Genomic DNA, 20,519 nt, shown 5'->3' with positions numbered 1-20,519 from the left:
CTCCAGTGCTGGGGAAAACAATTACTGTTTCTTCAGTTAAATACCATGTGATGTAGTTGGCTTACACTTAGAACTCAGTAATAAGTTATATAAACTTGCCCTGACCAGTTTGGCTCAGTGGATGGAGCATCGGCCTGCAGACTGAAGGGTCCCAGGCTCGATTCCAGTCAAGGGCATGTACCTTAGTTATGGGCACATCCCCAGTAGGGGGTGTGCAGGAGGCAGCTGATCGATGTTTCTCTCTCATCGATGTTTCTAACTCTCTATTCCTCTCCCTTCCTCTGTGTAAAAATCAATAAAATATATTTAAAAAAAATAAGTTATATAAACTTAATGTGTGTATATATATGTAAATTCAGTATGCACTTCATTTTGAGTCTTTCAAATACAGAGGAGGAGGTGTCATATCTCATTTTTAGAAAAAACACACACAAAAAAACCAAACAAACAAAAACAGGTTTTAGGATCCCCGCTGATTTGCCCTAAACCACTGTTACAACTCAGGTACTGAATCATAAAAATAGATTTTTAGTTCAAGTGTTTCTATCTCAAATCACATGTGCCAGTTTATTGTTGGATTCATAGCAATGGAAAAAAAAATCACAAAAACAAGGCAAAGTAGAAATGCTCAAAAGATTAAGATAAGTCTCAAGATCTTCAATGCTACTAATCTGCATTTAAAGGTCAGAGGGACTTTGGAAAGTTCCACATTTGCTACCTGTGAATTACAAGAATAAAATAATAAATGCCTTTATGGTGAAATAAATACATACTTCTTTGAAGAGTTAGAAATCTGGAAAAAACTTATAACATGGTTCTTGCTTGCATTAATAAAAGATGCACACAAATAGCAACAGAAAGAGGGAGGCATTTCCTATGCTAACCGCATTTTTAACTTAATATTCTAGGTACCAAGTTTCTCCTTCATGTTTCTACTTTGCATTGTATATCTGGTGATAAGGCACAGATTCTCCTTGAGAAAGTGAGATCACATTTCTTATAGGAGCTCCGGTAGAGTGAAAGATTGCTTGACCCCTAGTTTGAATGTTCCAAGTTAAATGAATCTAGTCAATTGCCTCTTCTGAAAAGCTAAATCCTTCAAAAATTTGTCCGGAAGACACAGTCAGTCTATCTTTAAATAGTTCCTCAGTAGGAAAAGAAGAGCATTTAATAATTACATGGAAGACACAAGTACAGCACAGAGGGGAGATGGAATGGAATCTGCCCAGCTCCCAGGTGTGACAGAAGTGCTGTGAAATTATCAACCATCGGCAAGTGCAGGCCACCCCGATGCTGAGCGCGGATGCTGGAGAACACCTCGGTGACACTGACATTGGAGCAGGCAATTTGCACTCGCTCTGCTGGGATGAAGCTGAGACAATGTGCCACAGGTCCCAGGAATACACAGAGAGCTTCGTCGCAAGGAAAGAAGAAATCAGAATGGAAAAGCAAAGAAGCTGAGAAATGGAGAATCCGCTTTCAAGGAGAAAAGCTAGCATTAAGAAAATTTAGAACACACAATCTGAAATTTTTTTTGCCCAAGTGAGGAAAATTGCTCTTACAAACCAGCACGAAGGAACATTAAATTTCCTTGTACTGAAAATATGTAAAAACCCCCCACATTTTGGCAAATAAGGGGATTATAGCTAAAAGTTAAAATGCCTGTAATGCTACAATTGGGTGTGTTTTGTTTAAGGGAACTGTTATTTAGAAGATAGCATCAGCATGGATTCCCTGCTCACTGCTGTGCTTTAGGAACATAGATCTGTGGAAAGCACACCTGTTGCAGGATGATCTTTCTCAAACTCAGGTGTGAATTCAAGAAATCAAAGTGGAGCAGGTACCAACATAATCACGCCAGCTGCCTTATGCATTGTAGTTGACTTCTCTTCTGTGCTTTGTGATTCAGCCTCTATGAACAAGCCCCGTGGTGGGTAAGAGGTAAGTACAGAGGACACTAGACTACCCAAGTGTCTTTCATCTCCTCCAGCTCCGGGCGCAGTACGATCCACAAAGCTGGGCATCTACAGTGCAGGTGTGTGTGTGTGTGTGTGTGTGCGTGTGCATGTGTGTGTGTCGAAATTAAGTCACTAGGTCTTGGTTGGTTACATCCATTACCACTTTGTCTCAATAAAGAATCAAGAGTCAAGGCCATCAATCATCAAGCCCTAGCCCAGTGATGGCGAACCTTTTGAGCTCGGCGTGTCAGAATTTTGAAAAACCCTAACTTAACTCTGGTGCCGTGTCACATATAGAAATTTTTTGATATTTGCAACCATAGTAAAACAAAGACATATTTTTGATATTTATTTTATATATTTAAATGCCATTTAACAAAGAAAAATCAACCAAAAAAATGAGTTTGCGTGTCACCTCTGACACGCGTGTCATAGGTTCGTCATCACTGCCCTAGCCAATACTATACTTTTTTTCCCTTTATTAAACTTCAAATTACTTTCTCTATAAAAATAATTTGTTTTAAGAATCTTTTCTATTTCCAGAATGTCTGAGTGATAAGTTCTTTAATTCTTTTTCCCCAAATCAGCAAAAACAAACTAAACAAAATTGTCAACCAAGAGTTCCATACACATTAACACTATCCTTCAAAAATGAAACATTTACCACTGAATGATCCCCTATAAACAGCCATGGCTTAACTTTCCACAACCCTATTTTCTCCTCAGATAGTGTTTGACAAGTTACACTTGGCAGCACAGAAAGTTATGAGGACCTTGCATACAATCCAAATAACAGATCAGCATTTGGCTCTGGCATCTCCTTTTCCCCTTTCTAATCCGCATCCCCAGTCCCTCACTCTTAGTGAATAAGATGCCTCCAACCAGAACTATTGCAGGGGATTAGAGCAGCAACTAGTTTTCCAGGAACTGCAGTGCCTGTAAAACTTTAATGAACTCATGAAACTTGTATTGCTTTCTCTCTTTTTTGACTAGTGTGAGATATAACCACCACCACCACACACACACACGCACACACACACACAAGACACAAGTGGGGGGCAAAAAGCAAAACAGAAATTTTCATGAAGACAAACCATGTCACAGGTCACAGTTCCTTAACTTGTGCTAGCAAGACTGGAAGCCTTTATTGTTCCTGTGCATGATGTCTGATTAAAACAAAACAAAAACAATAGAAAAACTTATGTCTGTAAGAAACGGAATGGTTTGCACACTATCATGGGTCCTGTCAGCCATTAACAAACAAGAAACATTGATTGTACTCATTCTCGTGGTTCTGTGTTTTAAGAAGATAGGGATTTTTAATATTTTTAGGGCTCTATTTTAGAAACTCCATTATGACTGATTTTGGCTGACAAATAAACATGAATTTAAAGTTCAGAACTTTAAATTCAGCACTCAACCCTCTTCTTTTCCACCCTTTAATCTCCCCAAGAGTCTACCTTCTATTATTTTGAAGAGCAAGTTTTAAAGCACTCCCTCATAATTTCTTTTATTAAGTCAATTAGGCACTTTTTAACATAAAAACCTTTATATGACTCTCTTTAATTCAATTTATCTTTTCTTCATTTCCTTATATTTGCCCCTAATCAATTTATCTTGCATGCTTAGTTATACTCATCCCTTAACCCGAGCACACACACAAACATACGATTCAAAATAAACCTACTCAAAACAGGGGATGGTACTTGCATTGTTCGCAGTTCTAGAGTTTAAAAGGTGACCACATTCTGTCAGACAATTGTCAAAATATTTTTGTTTAACTTCTGGCTAACCTTTGCGTTAGAGTCTGATGGGATTGTTGGAAAAAAAAAGAGCAAATTTGCAGCACAAACATCAGGCTTTTGCACATGAAAGCCCTTGAGCTCCAAGGGGCTTGTTTGCTGGAAGGGTGAATGCATTTCATCACAGCCTAACACATTTTCCATTTCGTTAATAAATGCAAGAAAGGCATCACTGAAACAGAAGTATTAAAGTAAGATAATGATTCTAATAGGGCCCTGGGGATGAGTTCATAGTGACAGGGTACCAATTACTGCCTGTAATAGGACATTAAAACATGAGCACTGTGAACGCCATTTCACCCAGGCACAGGCAGACACTCCATCCAGTGTTCTCACACTTGCAACACCCTGAAATGTAGTTACAAAAACAGTGCAATTTTACACTATCGGTCTCTTTATGTGTATAGTCATAGGAACACATTTGCTATTCCTGAAGTATATCATGCTAAAATGACATTTCCACACTGAAAATGTAAAACAAATGAGTTGCCAGAGAGATAAAAGCCACAGCCACCAGGTATCAAGTTTAGCCATTCTATTTTAATTAGCCAGCTTGGAGGCCCAATTTAGAGACTGAAACAAATCCTGTTAAGTAAGCCTACATGTTCACCCTTCTTGATGCTGTTAAAGATGGCTTTAACATTCTAATGTTTATAGACACAATACTGAATAAGAGAAATAAACCTATCTACTGCCTTCTGACAATTCACATTTGTAATCCCTTGTGTCAACAGATATTAATTGCAGCACAAAACCCTGAAAATCCCAATATTCTATTTATGCGTAACAGTAATCATAATATTTGCTTCTGTCGTGGGTTTTAATATTTCATGCATAAATGTTCTTATAAACTTCCCTGTGCCTCATAAATCACAAGTGAGCCATGGTTGAAAATGTATTGGAAATTTTCAATTAATTTTTAATATGATGTTACAGTGATCCATCACAAATGGCATTATGTTTTCTACTCTTAACTATTCCAATACCTGAAATATTCATTTTTCAGAAAATATAAGCAGGAATATGCAGCCTAACTGAAAAGGTTTGCTATTGAAGCTCATTTCCCAGTTGGAGTTACTTTGTTTTCGAATGAACATGATGGTGAAAAATTGCAAGGACAAAATTAATTTATAGAATCTTTTAATTAATGCCATAATCCTGCAGCTAAAATCTAGGCCATAAAAATATGTAAATGATTTACTTGCCATTTCCCTGAGCATGAAGTATTAATTATTTCTGAGCTCAACAGTGGCATATGTCAAGTCATTTTAATAGTGAGAAAAAGAGAACTGTGATTCTCAACATTTTTCTTTAAAATAATAGTAGAACATAAATTTCCTGCTATTATTTTATATCAGGACATACATGTTCTGATCTTACCAGTTCTCCTTGGCTTCCTTATTTTTTTATTTTATTTTTTATTTTTTTGCAGGCATCATCGGCATCATCATTTTCCCTTCTGCCTAGAGATTTTCCTGTGGGATGGTTCCCGGGCTACCAGGTCTGCACAGACAGCTGCAGACACAGCTGGAGCAGCCCTCCCAGCTCACAGGCACTAACATTCACCGAACAAAGTTTTTCACACGGTGTTTCCTCTGTGTGTATCATCCTGCAAATTATCTTCAATCATAAACTGAACGCCGCTTATATCTTCTCAAAAACATTGTTGAAATGATTTCTCATGCATAATCTAACAACATTTAAGTTTCTAGTACTTCAGCATTATTATTATTTCAGCATAAATGAACATGCAAAAAAGCATTCTGAGATCTTGGAGAGGTTGGGAGAAAGGAGGAGGAAGAGGTAAAGGAGGAAGGACGAAATATTATTGGAGATCAAATCAGGGCCACATAGATACAGTTACTAATATATCAAGAAAGTGGTAAAAAAATGTGTCTATTGAAAATGGTGTTAGTTGTACCTTAGGAAAATGAATTAATAGTACTAAACTCGGTTCTTGAGACAAATGTAACTTAATTAGAATTGTCCACCAGTTATGTTCAAAGCCAATTAATAATTCTATAAAATAATCGGGCTGTGGCCTCAAACTACAAAAATATCATTGCAAGTCCAATAATTTTGAGATAAACTGTGTCAATTCAGTGCAAGTTTTTCATACCTAGGATTTTTATGCTTGCTACAATGATGGTAACATTCTTCACTAAAACTTTTTTATTCAAACGTTTTAAATATTAAACTGCCTGAAATTATATGATCAAATAATGAACCAGCGATTTATATAATTTCTCCCAATACTACATCTGTAGTCCAACAGTAAAACTGCGCAGTAGTACACTAATTAATGAACATCAATTTTTGTGTGACATAAACATATTCTACATAGAAATACATTTTGTTTTTCCAAATATGTACTTTTCTTACTTCCTCACTTGCCTGGTATGTATTCAATTGGATTGCTTATATCTTTAAAATATACTAACACAAATAAATTGCAAAGTTAGAAAACAAGGAATTTGGAAATATATATGTAATGAGAGAAATCTTAGCCCTACAAAACAAGGAAGGAGCTCCAGCCAGAAACAATTAGAAACACAGTGGAGCAAAGCAGTCCACTAGCTCAAGAGAAAGGAGACTGCTCAGAGTTGCTGGGGCGGGGCACAAGCTGACCACAGCGCCAGCGCCACCTAACTAGGCCTTGGCACATGTGTTCTTCACTCTTCTGCTCAGTGGCTTCCTCCATTCAGCACTGGCTTCTTTCTGCTTTATAACTTAACCAGTGGCCCAGTGCACGAATTTTGTGCATGGGGAGGGGGGTGTCCCTCAGCCCGGCCTGCACCCTCTCCAATCTGGGACCCCTGTGGGATCGGGCCTAAACTGGCAGTAGGACATTCCTCTCGCAATCCAGGACCGCTGGCTCCTAACCGCTCATCTGCCTGCCTGCCCGATCGCCCCTAACCACTCTTCCTGCTGGCCTGCTCACCCCCAACTGCCCCCACCTGTTGCCCACTCTGCCTGCTGGCCTGCTCACCCCCAACTTCCCCCTCCACCTGTTGCCCTCCCCTGCCAGCCTCATGGCCCCCAACTGCCCTCCCCTGCTGGCTTCATGGCCCCCAACTGCCCTTCATCAACTGCCCTCCCCTGCTGGCTTCATGGCCCCCAACTGAACTTCATGGCCGGTCTCCCAGTCTAATTAGCATATTACCCTTTATTAGTATAGATTTGCATGTAGCTTGGAGTTGCTTAAATTAGCATATTACCCTTTTATTAGTATAGATTTGTATGTAGCTTGGAGTTGCTTTGATGCTAACTCTATCTAATTTCACAACCTCTATTATCTGATGACTTTCTCTGAAAGTTTTTGCTCAAATTCTTCAGATAAAATATTTGAATGGCCCAGCTCATGGGTTAGTTTACTTTGAGACAGGAATTTATTGCAGGTTCCAGCAACTGAGGCCAGGGAAGTGAGGTTAGATGGCACATTCTTCTCTGCCTGGGCCCATTCCTTTAGAAGAAATTGTGGACTGGGAACAATATCTTTAAAAACTGAGACTTAGCAAATATCCCATAGTGTATTTTCTACAGTGGAAAAGTACAAATTTAAACATCCATAATTCATAACTAACTCCTGAAGATCATTATTGTAAGAAAAATGCAATAATTAACATAAATTGAGACTAGATTTTCTACTATATAAATAGCATAGTAGTTTCACTTGAATTGTAGTAATATCAATACAGGTTACTACTGGGTTGCTCGAAAGTGTGCTTCTAATGGGAATTCACTGGAAGTTATCAAGTTTTCTATCACTCTCTCTGTCTACTAGTTTATCAACCAAAGACTTCCCAATAACATATTTAATATGCATATATACATATATACATGCTCACATAAACACATATATTTATATGTATATGATGTATATGTATATGTATATGTATATGTATATGTATATGTATATGTATATGTATTTGTTCATGGATTTTATGTCCATAAGAAATTATCTACGTATGGAATATGAGTGACTCATTCCTCTTGAGCCTGCTGTGCTCTCATGTACTCCTCACTGAGAAAGAATCGATAGTAGGGAAGACACACCTCAGTGGCCTCAAGGTACACAGGAGACTTTCCATTGGCATAGTGCCAAACCTTCTCTAAAGGCCTCACAAATGGGAACTTTAGTGGCTTCCTATGTCTAGGTCCACACAATTATGTGGCTCAGAATATTAAATGTGAGGTCAATTCTGTATTCTATGAAATATACATGCAGAAAAAATTTTATCTATATACTGCCTCATGACCAAAACTTTTATCATTTGATTTTTAAAGATATATTTCTCTGCATATGTTTTGTATCAAATTATAAAGCTTACTAGAGGCCCGATGCATAAAGAGATTCATGCAATAGGCCTTCCTTCCCCTGGTTGCCGGCACCGGCTTTCCTCTGGCACCCGGGACCCAGGCCTTCGCTCTGGCCGCAGCAGAGAAGCCAAGCCTCTTCAGTCTTCAGTCATCGCTGGGGTGGAGCCTTCAGTCTTCGTTCCACGCCTGCATATGCAAATCAACCGCCATCTTTGTTGGGTTAATTTGCATACTCATCCTGATTGGCTGGTGGACATAGTGGAGTGACACCAATTTGCATGTTTCTCTTTTATTAGTGTAGATGTTTTTGAAAAAGGAGACTTTTTAAAGGTCTGGAATCTAAAACACAGAATAATGCTTTTATGGCATAATTAAGAGTGAAGTGATTGGCAATAGAAAGGCGTATAGTTAATAAATTCTCCAGCCATGATTAAAATAATAAGAACATTCAAATTCTCACAAACACTACAGAAGCTGAGAAGCTGAATTATATACATAAATTTAAAAATAAATTTATCTTTATATATATTTTGACTTCTTGTGTGCATACTTTTTATTTTTTAAATATCTTTTGATTTCAGAGAGGAGGAGAGAGAGGCAGAGAGAGATAGAAACATCAATACTGAGAGCAAATTATTGATTGGCTGCCTCCTGCACGCCCCCTACTAAGGATTGAGCATGCAACCTGGGCAGGTGCCCTGACGAGAATGGAACTGTGACCTGGTGCATAGGACGACGCTCAACCACTAAGCCATGCCAGCTGGGCAGTATGTATACTTGTTAAAATTGTAGCATAAGCATGCATTGATGGATTTGAAAAATAAATATTTTATATAAACTGGTAAGTAAAACATATCCAAGTGTGGAAGGTAAAAAAACTATGGAAAACTGTATCCTGGGTATGAAGAAGTCATCAGATAGAAATGTAGTGAGAGAAATATTTAAACAATCCAGGATTAATTTGTGCTCTTTATATAAGAAATCCTACATGGCTGAGTTGGAGGAAATCATTCCACAACACACAAAAAAACTGCTTTACAAAATTACCCACAAATACCACATAATATCTGAATTTTGAGTAGGAAATATAACATCAGCCTTTCCTCCACCTGACTTCTGAGAAAGCCATTACTAGCTAATCGACAGCAGGGTGGACTAAGAGGAAATGGAACACCCTGCTCTTAGCAAACACCAAGCCCTCATATGAGTAAAAAGTAACACTAGCTTGGAGCTATAAAAAATAATCCTTAAATATGAGGAGAAAATAGTACTGTATGGATACAGGAGGAAAGCTTAATTGCAAGAGCTTTACTGAACAAAAGAAAAATAGGTGTTAATAAACAACTGTTCTGTAGTTGTAAAATTAAAAAAAAAAGGTCCATCAAAAACATATGGAGAATGGAATGGTTTTCCAGCAGCCGATGAATAACATGGCCCCACAGCAAAGACCACCAAATGCTGAAAGTTAGTATTCCCCAGAATTTTTGCCTTCTCCTGCCAATAAGCCCAAACACAGGCAACTAGTTTATGCCTTTTGCATTTTAACACAGAGCTAGCAAAAGATATAAGCCCAGCACGGCTAGTGTGGCTCAATGGTTGAGAGTTGATCTATGAATCAGGAGGTCACAGTTCTATTCCCTGTCAGGGCACATGCCCAGGTTGCGGGTGCAGAAGGCAGCCAATCAATGATTCTCTCTCTCATCAGTGATGTTTCTATCTCTCTCTCTTTCTCCCTTCCTCTCTGAGATCAATAAAAATATATTTTAAAAAAAGATATAAGCCCACCCCAAACTCTCCGTAATAAATCTAAAAGCTAAACATAAAATAAAAAAATACCAAAATCAAATAAAAATTTATAAAATGAGTACAGAATTGTATAATATAAGAATAATAATTTCTAAAAAAAGTTGTTAGTATTGCCCAAATAAAAATTCAATGAAAGACCTGGAAGGTAAAGTCCAGGAATTATCTCATAAATTGGAAGATAAAGATGTAAATGGAAAACATTAACAAAATTAACCCCAATCTTGAGTTTAAAGAAGTTTGGATAGGAGAAACACATTTTTAAATCATCTGCCCATGGGCAGTAACTAAGGTCACCGCCAATAATTCACTGATGAGAGAGAGAGAGAGAGAGAGAGAGAGAGAGAGGGAATGATTTGAGAAGAGGCCCAAACCAAACCTTCTAGAACTCAACAATGTAGATCAGGGGTCCTCAAACTACGGCCCGTGGGCCACATGCAAATACAAATATTGTATTTGTTCCCGTTTTGTTTTTTACTTCAAAATAAGATATGTGCTGTGTGCATAGGAATTTGTTCATGGTTTTTTTTTAAACTATAGTCCGGCCCTCCAACGGTCTGAGGGACAGAGAACTGGCCCCCTGTTTAAAAAGTTTGAGGACCCCTGATGTAGATTATGTCTGCAAAGCAGACAGGAGAGTAGCTGGAAAGGTCAGGGATTAAATGAGATTGAGAAATTTCCCAAATCAAGGAGAGCAAATGGTCAATGGTTCTTCAACAGAAAATGTTGGAGAGAGGTCAAATTAGATGAGATTTTAACACAAATAATGTAAAGTTCAGGTAACTGTTAAATTTATTAAAAGCTATCCTGGTGATATGTTGAGCTAGAAGTTAGATTTTAGGGTAGAAATGAGCAAATGGAAATAGTGAGTGGCAGTGCCAGGAGGAGAGAGGCAGGTAACATGGTAAAAAATATCTACCTTAGTTTCAACCCGCAGTCTAAAATGTTCTTAAAGTGAAACAAAGAAGAAGTATTCTCAGTATAATCAAGATCATATGTAACTGATTTATTGGGGAATATAACTTCTTTGTGTATAAAGATAAAACCGTTTTAGTCCAACAATGCTGAAAATTGAGCTCTCTCTTACAGAGCACGTTCTTTGCTGTCAGATTTTATAATTATGCAGGTGGCATGAATTCTTTCAGCCTCAGTCCTATTCATGTTAAGATTGAAAACTCATTGATTTAGAAATTCCTCTTTCCTGTTTCCATCCACCCAAAATATGGAATGCGTCTTTTGTTTTATGCGTATATGTTTGGGGGAGATTAGAGTTGTACTACATATCACTCCAGCATCCCGATGGGAGTGAGACGGGGTCTCTCGGGGAGAGGTACAGAACTTTCTCTGGTGATTGTCATTTCTATTCTGCTAACATTGCCCAATTCTTCTGTTTGCCACGTTTGTTGGATTATTTCAGAGGGTGCTATGGGGTATCCAGTCTGAGATTCACCACTTCCTCTCTCTTTCTGCACTGGTGAGCCACCGCCGAGCTTTCTGCTATGTGACTCACAGAGAGCCTCAAGCTCCAACCTGTAGTGCTTTCCACTGTGGTTTCCACAATGGGAATGCAGGCTGCTCACCAGCAAGTTTTTTTTTCTGCTCTAGCTTTCTCTCTCTCTCTCTCTCTCTCTCTCTCTCTCTCTCTCTCCCCCCCCCCCCTCTCTTTCTCTCTCTCCCTTCTTCCCATATTTGGGTAATACTCTAATGCCAATTTAACGTCAGAGCAAAATTCATTTGAGAGCTGATCACTGTTATCCAACTAAGAGGTAGCCTGAAAAGTTCACATACCCCAAATCTCTCTATTGATTCCTTTTTATTCAACCCCAGTGTGAACTGAAGAGAGTACAGCCTCGCTTCATGGTCACCACTTCTCTAAACGAACCTTTCTTACTGAGGAGGGTGTCAGGATTGGGTGGGGTGGGGTATTCTGACTTTGCTGGCTGGCACATCTCAGGATCTAAGGGGACGAGACTGGCCTCCCAATCAGGCATCTGTTCTGTTCTAAGGGGCAGGCAGTAGTTGCCAGTGTTACCACTTAGCATCAAAATTCATTCGATTGCCCTTGTGTTCTCCATAATAATTTAACACTGTTGCCTGAATTCTGTCCAATGGAATAAGATAGAAAACAGGGAAAGTTATAGCATATATGAGTTTAAAGAAAAAATATGATCATTTTGTAGCTGATAGTACAATTTAGAAAATACATGCAAAAAATAAAACTGTGAAAGTACTGATTGAAATGTGAAACTTTAGCAAGTTGGTTATTAAATGAGCATAGAGAAATAACATTCACTATTTGTCAGAGTGTAATGAATTGAGTATCACCAAACTTAGCTGATTACAATGTAAGTTCACTTCAATGGTTCTAAAAACTTTTACAGATTATAGCAAGTCTTAAAATGGTCATATCCTTTGATCCCCTGATTCTATTTCATAAAGCCCATCCTAAAAAGTAATTTTAAAATAGATAAGACTTTATATCCTAAAAGGATTATTAATGACATATTTAACATTGATAAAAGTGATAATATTATGGGAATAGATTAAAATGTGAAATTTTCTTACAATACATTATTACACAGTCATAAGATATATTTATATTTTCCTCTCACAATATAAAAAATACTCAATGCAATGTTAAATGAAAAAAGCAGGAACTGATTTGTCTGTAAACCAGATTGCATGTAACATTTACAACCAAGTCCTTTCTGTCTCAAAAGCAGCTGAGACCAAGGTAAATGCACGTGCAAATACTCAGCACATCCTAAATTTCTATCCCTAATATTGCACAGGACATGCCTACAGATCATAAAACTAGTTTGTTCCATATTATTTCAGTCTACCTTGAGGGTATAAAAGTGATAATATATGTTGGCAAGAAACATCATTGTTCTTTGCATCCCACCATCTGAGGGTAGGGTGTGTGTCTCCCTACCCAAGCCAAATGAAATGAGCTTTAATAAGACAGGAAGAGACTGGCGTGGGTCCTGTGACATGTTGGCTTAGTTACCAAAGAAAAAGAAAAACAAAGCTCACCTTTCACCAATGGCGGAGCAGGGCTTCGGCCCAAAGGGGCCATAAGAAAGGGAAAAGAGATTTCAGTGGAAGGGATGGAAGCTGAAAGCCCAGGCTATGGGAGGGTGATGGGTAAGCCACCTGCTGGTGGCAAGATGTTGTTGATTTCACCCAGCCAGTGTGGTTCAGTGGTTGAGTATTGACCTATGAACCAGGAGGTCAGGGTTCCATGCCCGGGTTTCGAGGTCAATCCCCAGTGTGAGGCATGCAGGAGGCAGCCGATCAATGAATCTCTCTCATCATTGATGTTTCTATGTCCCTTTCCCTCTCCCTTCCTCTCTGGAATCAATAAAAATATACTTTTTAAAAACACACATATACCAGCCAGGTCACTACTGTACTGTCCTGGTGTCAATTACCCATAATCCCTTCCATCTGGACCCCAACCAGATAGTGACAGAAATCCTGAATGTGGAGTTATGGTTTCATTATTAGACTTGTATTTATTTACAAGTTACCACAAAGAGTAGGAGAACTACTTGCAATTTCTGCTGGGGTTAGGGAAATAATTATTCCGGAGAATAATTTTAATATAAAATGCTGAAATATAAATTAGTTGCTTTGTAATTATGTCCTACCAAATCCTAGTAGTTTAATCTACCATTTCCATGTTTGAAAGAAAAAAATTGAGCTCCAGCCAGTTTGACTTAGGGGATACAGCATTGGCCTATGGACTGAAGGGCCCCAGGTTTAACTCTGGTCAAGGGCATATGCCCAGGTTGTGGGCTTGATCCCCAGTATGGGGGGGTGCAGGAGACAGTGGATCAATGATTCTCTCTCATCATTGATATTTCTATCTCTCTCTCCCTCTCTCTTTCTCTCTAAAATCAATAAAATTCATGCACTGGGCCTCTAGTTAATCATAAAATATGTTAAATTAGGCCAAAGAGGTAGAAAAGTAATTCCAAATCCATAATTTTCAAGTCATTCTCCACCACTACGTTGGAACTAAAATTTTCTAATCAAATACCAATCCTGGGACTTAGCTAGTGTGAACTTTTTACACTCCAAATCTGTCATGTACACTGTGACAATTTTTATCACTGACCTTAGCTAAAGGAATATCAGAAGATATTTTTCAAATGAATGTGATAAATTATGCAAACACATAGTACCAGGACAGTATGGTGCATACATTAGGGATTAAATAAATGACAAAACATTATTTTTTTGAGGACTGTTGCTTATCCATAGACTAAATGTGAACTAGTTTTTCTAAAATGAGCAAGGCATGCACAATAACGATCTAATTAGAGCTGGATGAATGATGGATGCTGTATATTCTCAGGGCAAACACAGAACCCTGCACATCCCCCACAGTTCTCCACAATGCCCCCAGTATAAAAGACCCGTTTGATCAAAAGTGTTCATTGCAACAGAGGAAGGATTACTTTTTATTGTTTATCCTTGTCAACACTTATTCCTGCATCCAACTGAATGTGTCACTTGCCTTCTCATATTCATTATACACAAACTAGGGGCCCTTCCTTGCTGTAGACACAGGCGCTGGGTTTTCTTTTGGTGCTATCCATTAGGCAGGCTATTTAGTGGGAAAGGTGCAGTCATTTGCCATTTCAATTCGGTTTTCATGCACCAGGCTTTCCCCCAACTCTGAATGCGCTTGGCTTGTCGGGCAGAGGAAGTCATTAGAAGGTTCAGTGGTTAAATATTGTTACAAGGGGTTTCAAAATAAATTGTCACTTTTAAAGACAGACGGTGATACAGGCACAAATGGATAATAAATGCATGATACATGGGCTAATGCCGAAGTAGACAAAGAAATGCTGACACAATTCTTCACTAAAAGGAGACAGACGACTAAATTTAAGGGTAGTAGAAGCCCATGAAGGAATAAGTGGTAATCACGAGGCACATTATGGTATTCAATGGCAAGCACTTTATGAGACAAAAAAAATCAATATAAGCATCAAATTTGCAAACTAAAGTCAAAGTTATTGTTTCATTTGTCAAGGTTTTAGCCCACAGAGTAGAAACATTTCAAGGAACCATTTAAGTCAAGCTAATCTTTTTGAGATTGTCCATTTGTTCGAAACATTAAACTTAATTGGCGCTTTAAGACATTCCCTTTTCCTTTCCATCTTGGTTGTCTTATCTCTAGCCACCGCCTTCCTGCTGGTTTCTTTTATTAGACTCCTTAAAGTCTCTTGAGTGAAGTCAATGTGTATCCTCACTATCCCCACTTGGCTTATTGATATGTGACAGCTCTGGGCAGTCCCCAAGCCCTCCAAATATATTGTTATTTATTTTAAAGAGAAATCTATATCACGGATTTATTTTGCTCTTTAGAAAAATAATCCCGGGTATTTGTTATAATCTGGCTCCAAACATGGTTGTACTGTTTTAGATTTTTTTTTGTTTGTTTTTAATGATTATCATCTAAAAAGCAACTAGAAAGAAAATGGTGATTTGTAGCTGTCAACTGTTGGGTACCTTCTCTACTTGGTTTTCCACTGATAATTTACAGGATGAAGGGGAGGTTGAGCATCCATCCAGCAGAAAAGACAGGAAGTGTACTGTGGCTTGTTCTGGCTGTTCGGGGTATTTGAAGTTCCTGGAAATGTTTTTGTGTTTGTTTGTTGTTTATTTCACTTATCTGTCTCATGTGGGACTGTTTCCAGTGCTTTCCCCTTAATCCTCCCAGGGGTAGGTTCGGGGTTGCTCCCTTTTTTTTAGATGTGATCACTTCTTTAAGGAGCTTGTGATTATTTGTTCCTCAAACATCCGCCCCTAGTAAAGGACAGAATGGGATTTGTATCAGAGCCCCACCGTAAGGTGCTAATGATGATACCAGTGTCCATCTCCTGGGCTGTGAGGGTTAAGGAAGTGAATGTGGGTGGAGCACTGAGAAAGATGCCTGGCACAGACCTAGCCCTTTGTAAATGACTACTGTAACTCATGGGTGGTTCTGCTATGTTCTAAGGAAGAGAACCTTTTCAAAGGAATTTTTAGGGGTGAAATAGGCAGGTTTAGGAAATTTTAGGAAATAAGGGGTCCATGGGAAAAGCACAGGGCTATAGAGCTGCAAAGGGTACATTTCCATATGACAAGGGAGGTGGGAGAAGCAAAAGGTACACATTTACAAAATAAAGGGAAGGAGGAAGAAAGCCTAGAGAGAATAGGAGAACAATAAGGGAGAAGAAGGAGGGAACCTCAGTAATTCAGGTGAAACTTGAGCTCAGGAGTTGCTATAGTGACAAAATCAAAGGGTAATAGTGACCAATCAGAGAGGATATCAAGGCACAAAGATTTTTCGGTCTTTATAAACCATAGAAAAAAGGGACTCAGTGGGACTCTTCCCCCTCCCCACCGGGGAGTCCGTGCTTGTTTCTCAATAAATTTCCATCTTTGCTATACCATCTTCAGTCCGTGGTTTCATTCTTTGATTCCACCGGACAAAGAGCCCAGGAAACCACCCTGCCCTGGGCAACACCGCATGTTTCCAGTCCAAATTTCCCATTTCACCTTGACGATATGTTCAAATATTCTACAACAGTATTTCTCTGAGCACTCACAACCTGAGAATCATCTGAGTGTTTACTAAAATGGAAAATTTCTGGATCATATCCTAGACTTCCCAATCAAAAATTCTATAAATAGAATTTAAAGAAATCTCAATTTTCAATAAATTTTGCTTCGAAAAGTTTAAGCACACTAAAGTTTGAGAAGTCTCCTATAATCTGCTCAGGTTTATTTGCATAGTTTATGATGTGATTTTTAAAGGTGTAAATAATTAAAAATTTAATTGTAATGGTAGTAGAGATGATGGGGAAAACAATAATTTACCTTTGTTAACTGGTGTGTTATTTGGTCTTTTATAATATTGTAAGTCAAACACGTAGGTTATTAGAAATATGATGAAGATTCTTACTCCCTACTTTATAATGTTGATCACATACATATTTAAACATTTGTTATAATAGTGGAGCATGGAGGAGAGATCACTGAAGTCTCAGCTTTCCTACAGCCACAAGTCTACAGGAATTTTCATGTTACTGATAATTAGCTCTCCTAAACTATTATTGAGGATGCCACAGGTATGAATCAAGGACTACTATCTACATTGTTCTTATGCTCATTTAAATGCAGTTCTTCCCATTAACCAAGGTCAAGGAGAACTGGAGAAACCTGATCACTGACAACATGACTAATAGAAGATGACCAGTATATAGTGGAGCAAGCAATGAGCTAGAATAAAGGGGAACCTTCAAGTGTATGGTCAGGTACACCTGTTAGCAGCCAGCAATGTCTTAGCAAATCTTAGGTGTAAGGGAAGACATGTAATACGTCACACATCTCCTCTCCTCCCTCAACCACTAACTTTCTTCCCTTCTCTCCACTGTTTCCTCTCTTTTTTTCTACTGCACATGTATTATAACTGATCCAAAACATCATTTAATAAAAAAAGACTATCTGTATAGCCAAAATGCGTAGTTGCTTTATTTAAATAAGAAAAAAATGCATTAGTAAACACTTTAGAGTTTTATACCTTTTATTCTATTATTTTGCATACCTATAAGCCAGTCACTTTTCCGCTGAAATGGTGTCTTTGCATCCAATTTAAACATTTCAAATGCATAGGCTGCTCTTCAGAAATAATGCAAGGAACATTTTTCAGAGTGCTAGATTAACTGTCACATAATTAGATCCTGCAGAACCTTCTAAAGGTAGTCAAATTGAAGCTGGGTTTCTGGCGTAAATCAAAATATGTCAGAGATATAGCCAATGAAAACACCGATTTTCAATGTGGCCTTATGCTTTGGATTGTAACATTTATTTTTGAAATAATGGCTCCTGCCTCATGTCCGTGAAGTCCATGAAAGAAAAAGCATGATGTAATACTCAAATTCAATCATATCAACATTGAAAAGACATTTAGTTTTCGTAAAAACATGTTTTAGATGTTTGAAAAATACAATGTCAGAGTCTCCCATGGTTTGCCTCAAAGATCTTCCTGGCACATTTCATACCACACTGTATTCATTATTGCCATCAACTGGAGCCATCTCTATACACAAGCTTGGAGTTTTTAACCATGACAGATAACAACTTACTCTCAGCTATTGGACAAAACCCAGAAACTCAAGGTGTTACTACTTTATTTAGCAGTCCAACCTCAATGCAGTCCACGTGTTCCCCAGATTTTTAAAAACATACATCTAAGCATTTAAATGTTCTGAACGCAGAAGGAAAATATAATGTTAATATTTTAGACATGGGAAAACTAAGTCCCAATAAATTTTATTTGAAAGTTTATCTTGCCAACAGCCTTACGCGTGAGTTGCTAGGCTATTCCTATTTTATAGATAAGAAACTGGAACACAGAGAGATTAAATACATAATCTTGAGACAGGAAGAGAGATATATCTATATCCCAGATCTGCCAGTACGATACCCATTTCTTTCATGAAATGAAAGCAATAACAATCAAACACACAGTACTTCTTTCCGTGGCTTGCATGTGGGGCTGAAATATCATAGCTTATTATTGGGGCGCCATAAATGAGTGCTAATTATGAAGGGGAGTCAGTGGCATTTCTCATTTTGAACATGGCCTGGTGCTGCATTAAGTAGATTCCTTTGACTCGAGCAGGCTGCTTCTAACCTCACTCAGAGCCACTGCAGGTGTAAGCACAGGTGACACCTGGTAGAGCACTGGTCCCCCTGAGAGTCCTCGACTCTCTTCCCACACATCACACCTCAGTAGAGGAGGAATTCATTGAACAATCAGTTACTGATGTTCAACACACCTTAGAGAAAAATCTATTTACTAAAGGATTTTTTCCTAATGGTACGTATTTTCATGTACCTTAGTTTTAGAACTGAGTCTCAGGAATTCATTGAACAATCAGTTACTGATGTTCAACATACCTTAGAGAAAATCTATTTACTAAAGGATTTTTTTCTAATGGTACGTGTTTTCATGTACCTTAGTTTTAGAAATGAGTCTCAAAGTTAGCCACCAATGTCGAAGTCTTCAACATCAAGACTGATGTCAGGGTGAATCACTTCTATATCTACAGTTACCTTGATATAACACTTTTAAGATGTATGACCCTCCAAAATGCAAATAAGATTCATAACAACTATGACAAAAGCTAATAATGCGAGCTAACATTTTCAGACATACCTGAGGGTGCATGCTCGCACATTGCTGCAACACTAGAACATTTGTTGCTTGATCTTTGTTCTCAAATATTCAAGGTTCAAAATGATAAGATAATTTGTAAATTAATGCAGGCTTGGGAGGTAGCTGGACTATTTAGCTGGTACTCTTTGTATATACTGACTTCTGTTACACAGGAGCTTCTTGCTTTCCTTCTAATTTGTCTGGATTCTAGGAAATTCCAATTTTCTGGAATCTGCTCAGAACACAGATTCGCAAAGTTCCCCAAGAACCTCCCATTAGAATTTAAACAAAAGACAACTTTTTCTTGTGACTCTGGGGATATAAACATGTTTGTGATATGTTCTTTTTCCATGAGTGACAAGAAGTTATTAAGGTATGAACAGAAACACAATACAAAGTCATATCTGCTCAGTGCTCTATGGGCTCCTCAAAATTCCTCCAACATGATAGTCGTACTCTTGCTGGCCTTCTCTAAAGCTTTTCTCCCAGATAATTACATGAATCCTTTGGTCACCTCCTTCACGCCCTTGTGCCATTGTCACATTTTCAGTGACAACCTTACTGACCAAGTTCTGTCCACCTAGTGTCCTACACCAGCAATCTTTATCATCCCTTTATGCTTTGTTTTTCTACATTATAATTATCACCTTCCAATATACTGTATACTTACATTTTATTAATTAATTTGTTGTGTCTCTACCCCTACTAGAATGGAAGTTTCTTAAAAGCAGGATTTTTTTTTATTGTTATATTTATTTTTCCCTATATATTCAGGGCCTAAAACAGGCCTGGCACTTAGAGGTATTCAGCAAAAACTTATGGAGTAAACTGATGAGTAAATGAATGAAATGCTAGAAAACAGGAATCATATGAAGTCAAGAAGGAGAAATCATTTCCAGTTGAGGAGATTAGGGCATCTTTGGGAAGAGATCACATTTGAGTGGATCATTTTAAACATGCATAATTATGAGAAGAAGATGTAGGTTCTGAGGAAGTTTAAGATTCATTAAAATGTAGGTGACGTTATCACAAGCTCATGCTATTGCTGACATAATAGACTCAGTCCCTGTGCAGGTCTAGAAAACGGTGAGTCACGGTCCAGGCGAATGGGTTGCATAGGCAGAATGTCACCAAAAATCCCAACCTTCTTGTGGAAAGACCCAAAGTACTTCAGAAAGGCACGTAGAATTGTGTCTAAAAAACATGAGGAATCTCTGAGAGCATTAAGAAGAAACAGTATATTAAAACTGAGATCCTGTAAAAAATACCTAAGTATATCATCCTATATAATAAAAGGGTAATATGCAAATTGACCCTAACAGCAGAGCGACTGGGAATCACTGGTCACTATGACACACACTGACCACCAGGGGGCAGACGCTCAATGCAGGAGTTGCCCCCTGGTGGTCAGTG

At 38.2% G+C, this 20,519-nt stretch overlaps 1 long non-coding RNA gene across 6 annotated transcripts in view; it reads right to left on the bottom strand.

Annotated features, from left to right (window-relative positions):
• Positions 1-566: 566 nt before the first annotated feature.
• Positions 567-20,519, bottom strand: part of LOC106725580 — a 45,378-nt gene continuing 25,425 nt past the window's right edge. For 4 of the 6 annotated variants that reach the window (XR_001361469.1, XR_001361466.1, XR_001361464.1 and 1 more), the window contains one exon: positions 567-718. This is a non-coding gene — a long non-coding RNA (uncharacterized LOC106725580). Of the gene's footprint in view, positions 719-8,394; positions 8,420-14,443; positions 14,855-20,519 lie in introns of those variants that run through there. The other 2 variants (XR_001361467.1, XR_001361468.1) reach the window with 2 other exon arrangements.

Source organism: Myotis brandtii, unplaced genomic scaffold (assembly GCF_000412655.1).
Source record: "Myotis brandtii unplaced genomic scaffold, ASM41265v1 scaffold1734, whole genome shotgun sequence".
Classification (NCBI taxonomy): domain Eukaryota; kingdom Metazoa; phylum Chordata; class Mammalia; order Chiroptera; family Vespertilionidae; genus Myotis; species Myotis brandtii.
This window is presented reverse-complemented; position numbering and strand designations above follow the sequence as displayed.